The sequence below is a fragment of the Sturnira hondurensis genome, unplaced genomic scaffold, assembly GCF_014824575.4.
Source record: "Sturnira hondurensis isolate 20B ecotype Veracruz unplaced genomic scaffold, ASM1482457v3 Scaffold0022215, whole genome shotgun sequence".
Taxonomy (NCBI): Eukaryota; Metazoa; Chordata; class Mammalia; order Chiroptera; family Phyllostomidae; genus Sturnira; species Sturnira hondurensis.
Genome location: NW_028094846.1, coordinates 9,385,549 through 9,402,393, shown reverse-complemented (window position 1 = coordinate 9,402,393; position 16,845 = coordinate 9,385,549).

Here is a 16,845-nt window from a genome sequence, read left to right as displayed (position 1 = left end):
AATGTCAGACGCGGCCCCCGTAGGTCTGGACCAAACAGTAGGGTCATAAATCATGCGAACAGATTGGGGCGCTCTGCAGGGTTCTTGGCATGGGTCATTCTTCTTTTTCTGGGACCCACTGTGTTTGGGACAACCCTAGAGCATTTGTCTTCTAACTCTTGCCAAGACTGAGGTCGTGAGCAATAGACTTACATACATAATGCCACTCAGTGATGGAGATCTCTAATTTCCCCTGGAATTCATATTTATCTGAAACAAAAGTAATCCTTATGCAAAAGATGCTCCAAGGGTTATTTACAGATGCTGCTATTCCAACCCCCCCCCCCTAGGGAAAATATTCACTCCTAAAGATTTAGGAGCTCAGACATAAGTTGACATAGACACGGGAAAATACATTTCACTTACTGAGCATCTCTAACATGCCTGAATTAGCATGAATTTGGAAGAGAAGTACCAGTCACTGATATGTTTTGTAAATATTCTTCATGAAACACGAGGGGTGGAGCGAAACCGCTCTTAGAGCATAGAACAGACACCTCAGTGTAGAACAAAAAACGACTCACAGTGAGAGGCACCGGGATTTCTGGATTCTGATCGCTGATGCTGTTCTCTTCTAACTGGGCTGTCTTCACCCTCTAAACCAGGAATATAGAAAATCACACTTTAGGGACAGGGTGGGGATGGGCATGGAAACACTCATGTTCCCACCGCAGAGCCACGAATTCAAAATCTTAAAAGGGGGCTTGTTTTCTGCACGTTGTAATGAGAGCTCCCTGCCTCTGGGGAAGACCCACCCCGGTGCAGCACTGTCTTTGTCCTGCGCCCCCTCCTGGACTCTGTGAGAACGGCAGCTCCCTGCTTGGTCAGATAGAAGCGTTGCTCCGACAAGAGGCTGCTTTTTGAAAAATCAACAACTTATGTCATAAAATTCATCCTTCTGAAGTGTACCATTCAGTTAATTTTAGTTTGCTCCCAAAGTTGTAGAACCACTGCCATTACCTAATTCCAGAATATTTTCATCAATCCAGAAAGAAACTCCATATGCCTTAGCAGTTACTCCCTGGCCCTGGCAACCACTAGGGACTTGCCTGTTCTGGAAACCTCATATACACGGAACCACACAATATGTAGCCTTTTGAGTCTGGCTTCTCACTTACCACAGTGTTCTGGACTTCCCTTCCCTGGAATAGCTGAATATTTCATCTCTAGATATACCAGATTCTGTTTATCTATCCATCACCAGTCATGCATTTGGGTTGTTTTCACTTTTTTTGGCTATTATGAATCATGCTCTAAGTTTTTGTGGGGATATAACTTTTCATTCCTCATGGGGAAAAGTTAGGAGTGGAATTGCTGGGACATAATGAGGTTTCCAGTTGCTCCATATTCGCACCAGTCATTGCTATTATCTGTCTTTTTATCATAGTCATGGTAGTGAGTGTGAAGTACTACACTGTGGTTTTTCTTTGCATTTCCTTGACTGTTAATGATGTTTAGCAGCTTTTAATGTAATGTGCTTATTGGCCATTTGTTTGTCTTTGGGGAAATGTCTATTAAGCTCCTTTGCCCCTTTTAATGGATAAAAGTGTGAAGGGATTAAGAAGTATGAATTGGCAGTTATAAAAATAGTGATGAGGATGCAAAGCACAGCATAGGGAATATAGTCAAGAACATTGTGATAACTCTATGGTTTCAGAGGGGTAGTGGACTTACCGGGGTGATCACTTTGTAAGTTATATAAATGTCTAATCACTGTGTTGTATACCTGAAATGAATGTGTTGACTGTAATTTAAAAATTTTAAATCATATTTTAAAAGATTCTCTACCCACTTTAATTGGCCTGTCTTTTTATTATTGAGCTGTAAGAGTTCTTTTTATATTCTAGATATAAGGCATATATATGCCTTATCATATATATATTTGCAAAAATTCTCTCCCATTCATTGGGCTGACTTTTCAATTCCCTAATGTATCCTTTGAAGCATAAATATGAATACATTTTGACGAAATTGAATTTATTTTTTCTTTTGTCGCCTGTGTTGTTGGTGTCATAGCCATGAAGTCATTGTTAAATTTAAGATCACTAAGATTTACGCCTACATTTTTTTTTACGGATTTTATAGTTGCAGCTCTTAAATTAGATCTCTGACCCATTCTTTGTTAATTTTGTATTTGATGCAAGGTATGGTCCAATTTCATTCTTTTTTCATGTGGCTATCTATTTGTCCCAGCACCATCTGTGGAAGATAATTCTTTTCCCATGAATTATATTGGCACCTTGTCCAAAATCAACTGACCACAATGTATATTTATTATCTGACTATCAAATTCTGTCCCATTGATTTATGTCTATCTTCATGCAAGTACCATACAGTTTTGATTACTGTAGCTTTACAGTGAGTTTGAAATCTGAAAGTGTAAACCCTCTAACTTTCTTTTCCCCCCTCACAAAGTTATCTTGGCTATTCTGGGTCCCCTGAATATATGAATTTTAGGATCAGCTTATTAATTTCTACAAAAAGTCAGCTGGGATTTTGATAAGGGTTGCATTGATTAGTTTAGGGTTATTGACATCTTAACTATATTAAGTCTTCCAATACATGAACATGGACTATTTTTTCACTTATTTAAGTATTCTTTAATTTCTTTCAGCAACATTTTATAGTTTTTAGAAGCCCTGGACTTCTACTACATTTATTTCTAAGTATTTTATTCTTCGCTATTGTAAATGAAATTGTTATCATGATTTCATTTTCAGATTGTTCATTCCTGGTGTAAAGGAAAACAACTGATTTTTGTGTATGGACTTTATATCCAGAGACCTCACTGAATTTCTTAGCTCCAATAGGTTTTGTGTGTGTGTGTGTGTGTATTAGGATTTTCATTTACATGAGATCATGTTATTTCCAAGTGAGACAGATTTTCTTCCTCTTTCCAATCTGAATGCCTTTCATTTGTTTTATTTGTCTGCACCTGAACCTCCAGTGTAATGTGGAATAAAAGTGTCACAAGCGCACATCCTCGTCTCATTCCTGTTCTTTTGGGGGAAGTTTTCTGTCTTTCACCACTGAGTACACTGTTACCAGTGGATTTTCACCAAAGCCCTCCATAAGCTGAAAACGTTCCTTTCTGTTCCTAGTTTGTTAACGTTTTAATAATGAAAGGGTATTCAATTTTGTCAAATGCTTTTCTGCATCTGTTGAGATGATCACGCAGTTTCTTTATACATTTAGAGTTGTCTTCATAGTTGGTATAGGGATTATGATTAACATCTTAAATATAACAAATACTTCAGATTAATACCAAATTTCAATTCAATTTCAATCACGGGAGGGTTAATCTTATGTATCAACCTGACTGGGTCATATGGTACCCAGAAATTTGGTCAAACATTAGTCTGGGTGGGTATCTCTTTAAAAAAAAATATATATATATATTTTAAAGATTTTATTTATTTATCTTAGAGGGGAAGGGAAGGAGAGAGAGAGAGAGAGAAACATCAATGTACGGTTGCCTCTCATTCATCCCCTGCCGGGAACTGGGAACCGGGAACTGGCCTGCAACCCAGGCATGTGCCCTGACCGGGAATCAAACCGTGATCGTGTGGTTCACAGGCCCTCGCTCAATCCACACCAGCCAGGGCTAAAAATATATTTTATTGATTATGCCATTCCAGCTGTATAAGGTGAGATTAACATTTAAATTGGTGGACTGAATAAAGCAGATTGCTCTCCCAGATGTAGGTGGGCCTCATGAATCAGTTGAAGGCCTTAATTGAACAAAGGAAGTGACTCTTTCTTGGGTAACAGAGAATTCTTCTTGCCTAAAAGTTTTTAAACTGGGACACTGACTTTTTCTTACCTTCAGTCTTGAGCTGAAACATTGGCTTTTCCTGGGTTTTGAGCCTGCTGGTATTTGGTCTTAAATTATGCCATTGGCTCTCGAGGGTCTTCAGCTTGCCGACTAACTCTGCAGATCTTGGGATGTGTCAGACTCCAAACTCACATAAACCAATTCATAATGAATGGATGGGTGAATGAATGGATAGCCCACTGGTCTGGTTTCTCTGGAGAAACCGAATACAAACAGTATACACAAACTCTGCTCCTATATGTGTCACCCTTGGTGTTACCGTTTTGTACAGGTGACATTTTTATACATTTTCTGTCCATCCACAAACATTTATAATTATTACCTTATGCATTTGTCTTTTAAATCAGATAGAAGAAAAATACTTGCAAACAAAAATGTATTTCCCACTCTTACACATTTACCTATGTAGATACCGTTACTGGTCGTCTTGATTTCTCATGTGGGTTTGAGTGACTGCCTACTGTCATTTCAGCATGAAGTACTCACTATATCATTTCTTACAGCATCAGTCTTTTAATTTGCTTTTAATTTATTTTGGAATGTCACAATGTCTCACTCATTTTTGAAGGATATTTGTGCTGCCTCTAGAACTTTAGGTTGAAAGTTTTTTTCTTTCAGGACTCTTCAGTATATCATCTTACTGCCTTCTGGTCCCAATAGCTTCTGGTTAGAAATAAGCTTTTTGAAAGCCCTGGCTGGTGTAGCTCAGTGGATTGAGCGCGGGCCTGTAAACCAGAGAATCGTGGTTCGATTCCCAGTCAGGGCACATGCCTGGGTTGTAGTCCAGTTCCCTGCAGGCCAACTCCCAGCAGGGGACGCACAAAAGGCAACCATACATTGATATTTCTCTCCCTCTCTCCTTCCCCTCTAAAGATAAATAAATAAATAAAATCTTAAAAAAAAAAAAGAAAGAAGCTTTTTGAGGGTTCCTTGCCTATAATGAGTTATATCTCTTTTGTTGCTTTCCATAGTATTTGTCTTTGGGTATTTTGATTATGATGGGTCTAGGTGTGGTTATGTTCGAGTTTATTATATTAGAGACCATTTGGTTTTTGTTTTGTATCAAATTTGGGAGGTTTTTGGCCATTATTTCTACAAATATTCCTGTTAGAGCCTATTCCTTAGGTTAAAAATGGGTCTTTTCACATTGGTTTTAGTGGTATTTTGTGTGTGTGTGTATGAATTTGACTCCAAAGGCAAGTTACACAAAACCAAAAATAAACAAGCGGGACTACATGAAGCTGTGCACAGCAAAGGAAACCGTCGACAAAACAAAAAGACAACCAACTGAATGGGAGCAGGTATTTGCACATGGTGTTTCTGGTAAGGGGGTTAATAACCAAAATATATTTTAAAAACTCATACAATTCAACAACGAAAGACCAAACAAACTCATTTAAAAATTGTCAGGGGATCTGAATAACTATTTTTAAGGAAAACTTACAGAGAGTCCACAGGCGCATGAAAAGGTGGTCAAGATCACTAATTATTAGGGAAATGCAAATCAAAACCACAATGAGCTATCACCAACACCTGCCAAAACGGCTATTATTAAAAAAAATAAGAAATAACAAGTGCTAGAGAGGATGTGGAGGAAAGAGAACCCTCGTACTCTGTTGGTGGGATTTAAATTGGCACAGCCACCATGAAAAACGGTATGGAGTTTCCTCAGAATGCTCAGAGCTACTATCTAATCCAGTAATACCTCCTCTGGGTATTTATCCAAAGAATATGATAACACTAATTTGAAAAGCTATGTGTATCCCTATGTTCTCTGAAGCATTATTGACAATAGCCAAAGTATATAAACAATGTAAGGTTCATCAACGGAAGAATGAGTAATGAAGATGAGGAATACTACTCAGTCATAAAGAAGATGAAATAATTGCCATTTGCAGCAACATAGACAGATCTTGAGGGCTCTACTCGAATTGGGATAAGTCACATGGAAAAGGACAAAAACCATGATGTCACTCATGGACTATAAAACAAGAAAGTCGCAAATGAACAAACAACACCAAAATAAACTCAGATACAGACCCAGGGAACTTTGTGGCCAGGCATGGGGTTCAGTGAACAAAGGTCAGAGGGAGAAGAGCTGAAAATGAAAATCAGAGAACGCCGAGGACGAACATGGCTCACTCCCCGTTTTGCTGGGCCAGCCCTACCTTACAAGGTCTCCCAGGCCTGGGATTTCCCTGTAGAACCCTGGGCTGTCATCGAAGGCATCCTGAGACATCTTGCCGTTTTACAAGAAGAAAGAACAACTTCTTGCTCCTGGCACTGAGTCGATGCCAAGGCCGACTTTTTACCCCCTCTAGGCTTGGTCAGCTGCAACAGGCCCTGTCTCCTTTCCTGAAGGATGAGCTCTCTAAGTAGATTTAACACCATGGAAACAGGAAGTTACACAACCTGCGTCAAACAGACACCATGGAAACAGGAAGTTACAGCACCTGCGTCAAACAGTCCCGTAGTGAATGTTCATTGAATTAGAAGATGGCAGCCCTCTCACTTAGAGACCAGTACAAGCTGAAGGTCCATCTAGATGAAGGAGGAAAGGAAGAAGAGAAAGCCATCTGCCGCCAAAGATACATCTCTCTCCATCTTCCTGTTTCTGCATTTTAGCCACGTTAGTACTACACCCCTGTAACCGGCCCTAGATTCTTCTACTTTGCACTTGCATATGAAGATGGTAATTTCTCCAACCAGGAATTCAGGAACATCATAGTGCAGAAATAAAGTGGGTGGAAAATTTATACAAAGCTATTGAGTACACATTATTAGCCCAGGCATAACTTTTTTTTCCCTCCTGGGACACTGTTGGGGGAAATGATTTTCAGCTGCAGGCCCGCTTCCCCGCGTGCGCTCACGCACCCTCCCTCTTCCCGTCGGCGTCATCGGAGACTGACGCCAACTAGCTTCCTGGGCCCGCTTCTTTAATTTATCTCTGCCGAGCTCCAGCACCGGGGTCACGGGGAGGTGAGAGATGTCTTCTCACTGCTCCTGCTTAATATTCTCTTTGTTTTTTCCCTTGGGGGTTACCAGGGCGGGAGAAAAACCTCGAGGAAACAACAAGATACAAAGGGGGCTTGGAAGCTGCAGTGCTTTCTCCGGAAAGGGGCAAATGTGATTAGTGAAGTCCAGTTCCCTTTTGTTCTGTCGCATGGGCAGGACCTCGACCTCACTGTAACGTAGGCTTTCTATTTATTCTCATATCCTTGGAGTTTTGCTCAGGGCCTGGTGTGCACGCGCGCGCGCGCGCACACACACACACACACACACGTTGTTTTGCTAGAGGGCATCGCTGGGAGTGTGGAGACCCGGCAACTCCCTGGGCAAGAGGGACATGGACTGCCAGTCCCGTGCCTTGAACCAGAATGTCCGAGGACAGAAAGACCATAACAGGTGGCAGTAAGTGAGCACTGCCCGCTGCAGCCAGTAATCTCCTCTCTCGGCTACACACTCTAAGGTTCTTCAAATATGTGTCATCAAGACAAGTTAAAACCAAGGGGATATAAGGCAGGGAAAAAGGGGCGTGGGCTTTTGAAATCATTTGTTCCTTCAACAAGAACTCAACACAAATACCTGCCCCGTGGAATTTATATTCTGGTGGTTGGAGTCAGGCCATAAGCAGTAAAAAGTTATATTGTATCTTTGAAAGTAGGTGCTGTGGAATATGGTAGGGGAGGGTAAGAGGGATCAGGGTGAGTAATAATTTTCAAAATGACGTCTTGGAGAAGATGCAGAAACTGGGCAGAGAACAGCCAAGGTGAAGCCCAGAGGTGGGAGCTGCTTCTTTGGACTCAAGAAAAGCAAGGTCAGGGTCGGAGTGACCTGGGAGGGAGACTGCAGGAAGTGAGGTCAGAGAGATAATGGGGGCACACAGCCTGCAGGACCTGGGGAGAGGGCTGGCAGATGTAGCCAATGAAAATGGGAATTCCCGGTTCAATGTGAATTTCAGGTAATGACTATTTTAAAAGTATAACTAAGTCCCAAATGTTGCGGGAGACATACTAAAAAAATATTTGCTGTTTTCTGAGATGCAAACGTTACTGGGCATCTTGCATTTTACCTGGCAGCACCAGCTGAGTAAAACCAGGATCCCTGGGAGGGTCTTGAGCAAGGGGGCATTCCATCCGACCTGTGCATTGGCAGGCTCTCTGGGCGCTTTGCAGGAAGCAGGGAAACCGGATGAGGGTGTTGAAGTAACCCAGGTTAAATACCAGGATTCAGACCACGTGGCAGGATTGCGGGTGGTAGCGAGGGGCAGGGCCCAGATCCACTGTGAAGGCTCTCCTTCCCACAGCTAGGCTCTCCTGACTGATGGGGTGTGGGGCAGGGGAATAAGAGTCAGTGATAACTTCGGGGATCCCGGCTGTGTAGTTAGAGGGAGGGTGTCTCAATCAACCGGGTGACTGAAGACTCTGGAGGTGGTGTCGTTTGCGGGTGCAGATGGGATGAGAATAACGAGTTCCATTTTGGACCTGCTCAGTTTGAAATGGCATTGGGACAGCTGAGTGAAGAAGGCAAAGAGGCGTTTGAGCGTGGAGTTTAGGAGCTGAGGTCTGTGCTGAGATAGAAACACGGGCATCTTCAGCGCGGAGATGGCAGCTGAAGCCAAGAGACCCACCGCCCTCCAGCACGAAGAGGGCGGGGAAAGAGGAGGAGCCAGAAAAGGAGATGGGAAGGGCTGACCAACAAGCAGGAGGGAACCCTGGAGGAGGCGATGACCCTGGGCTGAGAGCTGACTATTGGATTCAGCAACACGGAGGTCACCAGAGGCGTCCACAGGAGCGCCTTTGGTGGAGTGGAGTTGGTGACATTGGAGTGGTTTTAAGAGGGAACAGTAGATGCATAATGGGAGAAAATACAGACAACCCTCTGAAAGAATCAGACACACTTAGTTTCTGCCACTTACTAGATGTGGTTTTGGGTAGATCACTTAATATTTTCAGCCTCAAGTTTCTCCTCTTGTAAAAAAGGAATAGGAATAGGGATGCTGTGAGAATTAAATAAAATATGTAAAGGGTATGGCATGTAATAAGTGCTTGGTAAGTGGATACTATTAACAATAATATGACACAATACGGATTTGTCACAGTGTGGGCACGACACTTAACCTTGCTGTGCCTCAGTTTCCTTAGCTGTAAAATGGGAGTAATAATAGTCCCTCCCCCTCCCCCATGGTGTTGTGAAGATTAAGTGAGATAATCTTCTTAAAGCCCTCGGGACAAGCCACATATGACACACGATTTGAACTCAATAAAGCGCTTACTGTCCAAGCAATTCTCTTGGAAATGCTGGTCAGTCTCTCTTGTGAACGCAGTGCCGCCCAGAAGTGAACAGGGCGCCGAACTTGTAAAACAACTTCCCATCTTAGATACTGTCCTCATGTTAATGTGACGTGAACACATCAACTTCTGGCGGCAGGGTCTCTGCTGCTTCGCGATGTGTAAAAACACCCTGCACAAGGGATAATTATTGGGACTAAGCCCCCTCTCTGAACCACAGGAGCTGCCTGTCTCCACTTGAAAGTGAAGTCACAAAGGTTAGCGGTTGTTTTCCATCTCCCCGGAGAACCTGGAGAGCTTACATTTTTATTAACTCAGGATGCGGCACTCCTGTGGGCTTTCTTAACCGTTTCTGAGAATCTGAGGATGCTAAGGAACTTCCTCCAGAAAACATTCAACCACACAGGGTCTAACACCCTGGGATAAGAAAATCCTTCCAAAGACTCAAAATGTGTGTAGATTGTAAGAATTTTGAATTTGTACACAACAGAAATTGATAAAGGAGGCAAAAACCTAGCTACTTGGAAAGCCCAAAAAGCAGTTGGGAACAAGACTTTTTTCTCCGAGCATTTTCGGTGGAACCAGACAGTGTTAGAGAGCTGTAGCTTCCGAAAGTGACTGGGGGCTTCTGGGGGCTTCCCCACCACCTTAGGTAATAAAGACAGGCACCCAGTGTTAGAGTCAAGTTCTGTACAGACCCAAAGCTCCGAGGCAGCTTCCTGGAGGGTCAAATCAGGAGAAATATTCAATAGTCATCCTGTGAGAATTGCTCTAAGACTCTTTCTTCCCGGAAAATTTACTTATGTCATGTAACTTGTTTTCTCAAGTACAGGGATGGTTGGATGACGTGAGTTCCAAGCTCCAAGTTCAGCTCTGAAACCACAGGGCCACGAAACCAAGTATTTCATGGAAAGGAATTTTAGCCCCAGGGTTGGCACCAGAACTCCGGTCCTGGAGCGCCCCCTAGCAGGGAGGAGGGGGCGACACCTAATCGCCAAAGAGAAAGGACTTTTCATTTGACTTTTAGAAAGCACACACACGTGCCCGCGCGCGCGCCCCCGCCCCCGCCCCCTAGCTTTGGTGAAATATTTGCTTCCCCAAACCCATTCTAAGGAGTAATTCAGGTAGGGAAATCCTGGGTTTGTAATGCCCAAGTTCAAACGCCCACGAGGTTTCTGCACACTGCTTCCACGCTCGCGCTCCTGATTTGGGAGCCGCTCCTGAAAGCTCAGTTGTTGGGTGTCGCGCGTGTCGCAGGGAAACCTGGGCGGTATAGCCAGCGAACCCTCAGCTGACGCCCTTTGGGACATCGACGCCTCTGAGAGGCCTACGCACTCCCTCTCCAGGCTGCCAGAAATTAAATTTTGTTAAGGTTTCGCATTAAGGTTTCAAGTGTAGCGTGTCAAATCAGGATACACTGATTACTGCTGGGGTTAAAATAAACAGCAAAGAAGAGAGAGAGTGCGTTAGCACTGGCTCCCCTGGTGGGAAGGTTGTTGCCGTAATATTCGGTCATTACGGGGGCAGGGGCACGATTCAAGCATACAATATCACCCACAATAAATCTTCACAATATTTGGTGGGAGAATGCCACCGTGGGAGGAGATAAAAGAACATGTGATTTAGGTATTAATCAAATTAAGATCAGTCTGGGGAAAAGAACGCAGGATGAGTGAGTTCTGGAGCTCCGCCGTCCAGCAGTATGTCTGTAGTTAACAGTGTATTGTGTACCTGAAAATGTTTAGAGGGTAGATCTCTTGTTAAATCTTACCATAATTAAATAAAAATTTAAAAGTCTGTTTCAATAGCCTATTACTAGCCCGTTCCATTTCAGTGGCGGCACAGATGGGAAGGTGGCCTGGGTGGTGGGCTCTTTCTGAACCAGCAGAGGGGCCAGCGGGGGCACTTGGAACAGGCTCTCCTCGCCCGGCAGTACGTTACTTCAAACCCCGAGAATCACCATTCTGAAGGTGGAAGTTTAGAATGAGAAGGGCCTGGACGCGTGTGGGATGGGGGTTGCATGTACCATAGATGGGGCGCTCCTGCCGCACTACAGTTCTCGGGCCTCGCTGCTCAGGGAAACACGTGGGGCCAATTACAGCAGGAACTTCGGGAGATGATGTGGCCCAAGCTTCTGAAAGCTCCTCCAGGCGATTGCAATGCAAGGCCAGGCTGGCAAACCACTGCTCTACCTGCTGCCGAGGGAATGCCCGGAAAGGTGAGTCATCAGCTCCAGTTTTCGGTGTGAATCCACAATGCGTGCTTTCCCATCTAACGAATTGAAGCCTGCCAGTGGTTTCCCTGCTCACTCCTTCAGTTACACTAGTGATTTAAAAAAAACAAACAAATACACTACGTTTTTCTCACACCACACTGAACTCAAAACAGAAAACCTCACAACATGAATCTTTAAAGTGAATTTATATTCTTGTTAAGAGTATAAATGACAGAGAAGTCATTTCTGTCATGCATTTCTTGTTTGTCCAAATAACTGGGGTCTGTGGTGCTGAAAGGACTTTTCTGGAAAAGAAACTGGAGTGTGCCTCCACGGATAAAGAATGACAAACTAAAAGGAGCAAATTTGGTAAATCAAACTTCTCTGAAAAAAGGCTGAGAGGCTGATTGCTGAGAACTTGTAAATGTCAAATCCTTTTCTTCTTTTTATTTTGCGGGGGTGGGGGGGCACTTTCTTTTACAAACAAAACCAGAAAAATAACCAAATATGGTTTGTGCAGAAGAATAACCTAGACAAAGGATTTCCAGTCTTTCTACCCAACTCTAATCCAGAGGACATATTCTTTATTTAATTCTGAGTGCTAAGTTTAAACAGGATATTTGCTCGTGTTTGACTGGACTTTTCCCAATAAAGACTTCTGTTGTCTAGACATTCAGATCATAGCACTATAGGAAAGAGACCAAGAAGTCAATGGGCCTTCTTTGTATCTTATTCTTTGTCCTGTTTACTCATGCACTCACTCAATAAAACTCACTGAAATTCTACTACATGCCGAAAAAGACATGAAGGTGTCTTGGCCTAAGGGGGTGGCAGCTTACCTACAGAAAAATAGGTGGACTAAAGAGCTACTTAGGAAGCAGACTCTGACGGCCCTTGAATGTGGGGAGCGGTCAAGGTTGACTCCGCTCCTAGGTTTGTATCTGAGGCAATTAGCAGGCAGTGGTGGACACCACAGCAGGTGAAGGTGGGGAAGGGGAGGAGAGGGGTTTTTCTATCTTTTTTTGTTCAAGAAAGTGTTGGGTGGGTTTCAGGAGTCAAGGACTCCTAAGATTAGGGAACGATGTGTATGAATGTTTGACATTTATTTAAAATAAAGTTCATGCCCCCGAGAAAGGTTAGGGATCATTTGTCCATAGAGAACTTGGAAGTCCCTAAACGTTCCATTCACGTCAAACAGACGGTTCTGCCATGTTGCTCAAGCACACGGTCTTTAAGGAGGCTGTCTCCAGAGTATCCCATGCTCATGATCTGCTCCAAGGTCAAGGTCGTGCCAGAGCGCATGAATTTCTTTCAACCTAGCTGAGAGACTTGATAAAAACTCCACAGAACTCTAGGTTGGACACCATAAATTGATTTCTACAAAATGCTGAATGGCTCTGTAAGTCTGAAAAGATGCTAAGCAAAGCCAGTACAGAACGCAGGCTGACAAATGGGTGACATTTGTTACAACTGATTTTGCTTTTCTTGTAAACTCACCATTTTTTCTCTTAAATCAAGATATTGAGGCAACTTTGCTGAGCCTCATGAATCCTGGTAAAGTCAACTGTAGCACCAATTCCAAGTAGAAACTAGATCAAAACCAAAAAGTTTTGGTGGACTTATGTTTCCAAATCTAAAGAGTTGAGCAAATATAAATCTGCATCAATTGCAGGAAAAGTCTTGAAAAACCCATTCTGTCTACTTGATCCACTGCCTAAAACATGAGATGTAAAAAGGATGTTACCGCTTAATTACAACCAAATGTTCCACCCTCCACTCTCAATTTGTTTTATTGCCCTACTCCAGATGAGTACAGAGACGTTACCTTTTTTTCTTTTAGATTTTATTTATTTATCTTCAGAGGGGAAGGGAAGGATAGAGGGAGAGAAATATCAATGTATGGTTGCCTCTCGTGCGTCCCCTGCTGGGAACTGGCCTGCAACCCAGGCATGTGCCCTGACTGGGAATCAAACCGCGATCCTTTGGTTTGTAGGCCTGTGCTCAATCCACTGAGCCACGCCAGCTAGGGCCAGGAATGTTACTTTTAAAATTCAGAAAAGAAAGGCTAAACCTTTGGCTGTGGCCCATATCATGTGTATTTGCTTAAGTTTCATCATCCTAAGCAAAGCGGAAACAGGTATCCATTAAGAGGAAGGTGACATGAGAAGGAACTATGAAACACCCCGGGGGATGTACTTTGCCTAAGAGTATTATCCTAAATGGTACACGGTCTTATTTGACAGACAGGTGTTTTCACATGTACACTAACAGGATGCTTTGTCCAGAAGTCATTTTTCTAGCAAGAAATGAACTGAGCTGTCTTCGGTTTAGAGTCCAGTGGAGTGACAGGTTGAGGAAAAGTTTGTACCGAACATCACCCAAGAGGTTTGAGAGCCACCTGGACACAGTGGGCAGAACAACGATCGCAGCAAAGGCTCTCCATGTGGCTTCGGAAGTCAAGTCGGCGCAGCCACAAGACGCGACTCGGACGGTACTGGGTGTGTGGGGCGGGCTGTGTGGGGCGGGCTGTGTGGGGCGGGCTGGAGAGAGAGTTTAAGAAACTGGAAGACGGCTGAGAAGGGTTCACCATGTTTCTGAAAGCACGAGAAAGAAAACGAGTCTTTGAAATGTGGTGTCAGATACTTAAGAAATGGCTCCAGTGCAAACTGATTTCCAATTTCACAGGATAAATGTCTTTATCTACAATTCAACAAAGGTTCACAAAGGCCACAGTACTTTAAGAATAAGGAGGTTGTGCCAAAAACGAAGACAAATACTTTAGTCCAGAGGAATATCAAATCTGCTTTATAATGACACAAGGGAAGTTTGTATTTTACTCTAGTTCTTTTGCTCTAGACACATATTTAAGTGAAATTTTCATTCCTGAAGAATCATCACAACAAAAACTAATTATGAAAAGAAACTAGACATTTTTGACAAAACAAATCCCATCTTCATAAATATACCACCCGTTGGGTCTGTAACAAAAGTATAGAGAAGTGATTCACAAATTTGGTTTCCTCATCAAGTTATTTATCTAAATTGCACCAAGAATAGTCAAGTAAACAGTTTCTCATAACCATTTTCCATAAATTAAAAAAAGTTTTTTTAATCCTCACCTGAGGACACTTTTTATCATTGCTTTTTTTAGACAGAGAGGAAGGGAGACAGAGAAACATGGATACGAGAGAGAGGCATCGATTGGTTGCCTCCCACACACACCCGGACTGGGGATCACACCCACAGCCTAGGTATGTGCCCCGACTGGGGATCGAACCTGCAACCTTTCATCTAGGGAATGCCATTCCAACCAACTGAGCTAAAAAAAATTTTTTTCATTAACAGAAATATGAAACAAAATTTAAAATAAAACAGAAAGCTAAAAGCATTCCCTGAAAACTATGTTTATACCCAGAAAAATCATCTCTGAATAAATTCTCTACTCAGTTTTGGGGTGGATCAAACGGGAAAAGCAGCACATGGGCCAATCACGGGCTCAGGGGCAGAGGAGTGCTTGACCGAGAAGTCAGAACAACTTCTGTCCACATGGTCACAACAGCAGAGTGTACGGGTTCTGGCTCCAATAGGCCACTGACACCTGAAACTTCGTGGGTGGACAGGTGACTGACTAACCACATGAGACACAGGATCTGAATGGGCTATAAGAAATGAAATCTCTTTAATGTCTTAGTAATGGCTTCACAGATTATGAATAACGCAGTCCGTGGCACCGTCTCTATAGATGAGATGAATTTAAGACTGAAAAGACATCGGAAGTTTGCTGGAAAACCCTTGCTATGGAGTATGAATGTTAGTGGGAAGCCTCGGGAGGATGGCTGTAAGGTGTTGGTTTCTCAGCCTGTACAATGCCCTCTCTTTCAGGTTCTTCCGTGGGACTGGCCCACTGCTATTTAAACTACTCATGTGCAAGAATCATACTCTCTTAGTGAATCAGTCCCCCCTCCAAAACCAGGGGTCTGCTCTGCTAACAGAACCTTTTTTCTTCTGGACGTACCTACCTACGGCACACTGTGTTTTCGGGCGTCACACCATTTCAACCTCCCAAGCCAGAGCTGCAATATCTTCCTGTGGGAAGGGCAGGGAGCTCGAAGTCAGCAGACATGGGAATTTCAGCTGTGTGACCGGAAGGCAGTCTTTCTAGGCTTCACATTTCCTCAACTAAGGTCCCTTCTGGATCCAATCTCTGTAATTCTAAGTCTCTAGGTTAGACACAGTCTGTGTGGAGCAGACCCCTCTTGAATTCCCGGCCTTCAGATGCACAATGGGCGCCTGGAATGTGTGGGAGCTGGGGGAAGGCGCGTGCAGGCTGTAGCTCGAACAGCCCCTCTTTGGATACCCCGTGGTGTTTTTAGAAGGAAGAGGGGTATTGGCCCCAAGCCACGCTCTCTCCCATCCCTAAAGAACAAATGCCATATGATCTCACCTATAAGTGGAACCTAATCAACAAAACAAACAAGCAAAATAGAACCAGAGACATGGAAATTAAGAACAATCTGACAGTCACCAGAGGGAGGGGGGAAGGTTTTTCAGGACTCCTGGGCAAAACCAAGGCAGGGTGGAATCAGGGGAAGGAGGTAGGGATGGTGGGGGAAGTGGTGGGGGGTAAAGGCAAACAACTGTACTTGAACAACAATAAAACAATGGGGGGAAAAGGGCTTATAACCAGGAACTTCCTGTGTTCTCAGCCCCATTCCCTCTCTTACACCCCAGGCTCCCGCTTCCCAGCCAACACTTCCTGCGGGCCTCAGTTCCCTCTAGTTGGTCCTTAACACCAAGAGAGAGAGAGAGAGAGAGAGAGAGAGAGAGAGTGTGTGTGTGTGTGTGTGTGTGTGTGTGTCGGGGGTTGGGGGGGGAAGGGGGGCCGTGCTAAGTACCGCAGAGGTCAACCCATCTTGTAAGAATAAAGTGTACTTTAAGTCACAGATCATCTACCTATCTTTTGAACATTTCTTTTTGCTGTGCCAGCCCATATACAAAGACCTAATCACTCATTTTCAAATAATCTATTAAATTCATTTGATGCTGTTACTGCCAAACAAAGCCGGCCTTTTGGGAGAAGGTAAGTAAGTAAACAGATGGGCAGACTGGCTCTCCTAGCCAAAGCCAGGGGGCTGAATACACACGTTTCTCCCAGGGCCATTCTTCCTCTGCTAACTCAAATAGGAAGTTAACTATTAATGACTAAGTAGTGTGTTCACAGATACTTAGTGTGAGGTGACTCTACCTGAGCCTCCTCCGTGTTGGGCCTTTTGCAAATGGTTAGGGCTCTATGACAGAGCCTCACACAGGGACCCCCTAATCCCTGTCACTGGCAAAGTGGGAGCTCCATCGCTGTCAGGGGACCCGGCATGGGCGAAGTCCCCACGGGTAGCCGAGTGCTGTTACAGGGTGGATCACAATTTGACCCGCTAAACATGTAAAACTGCTCCTACCAGATTCGTCTG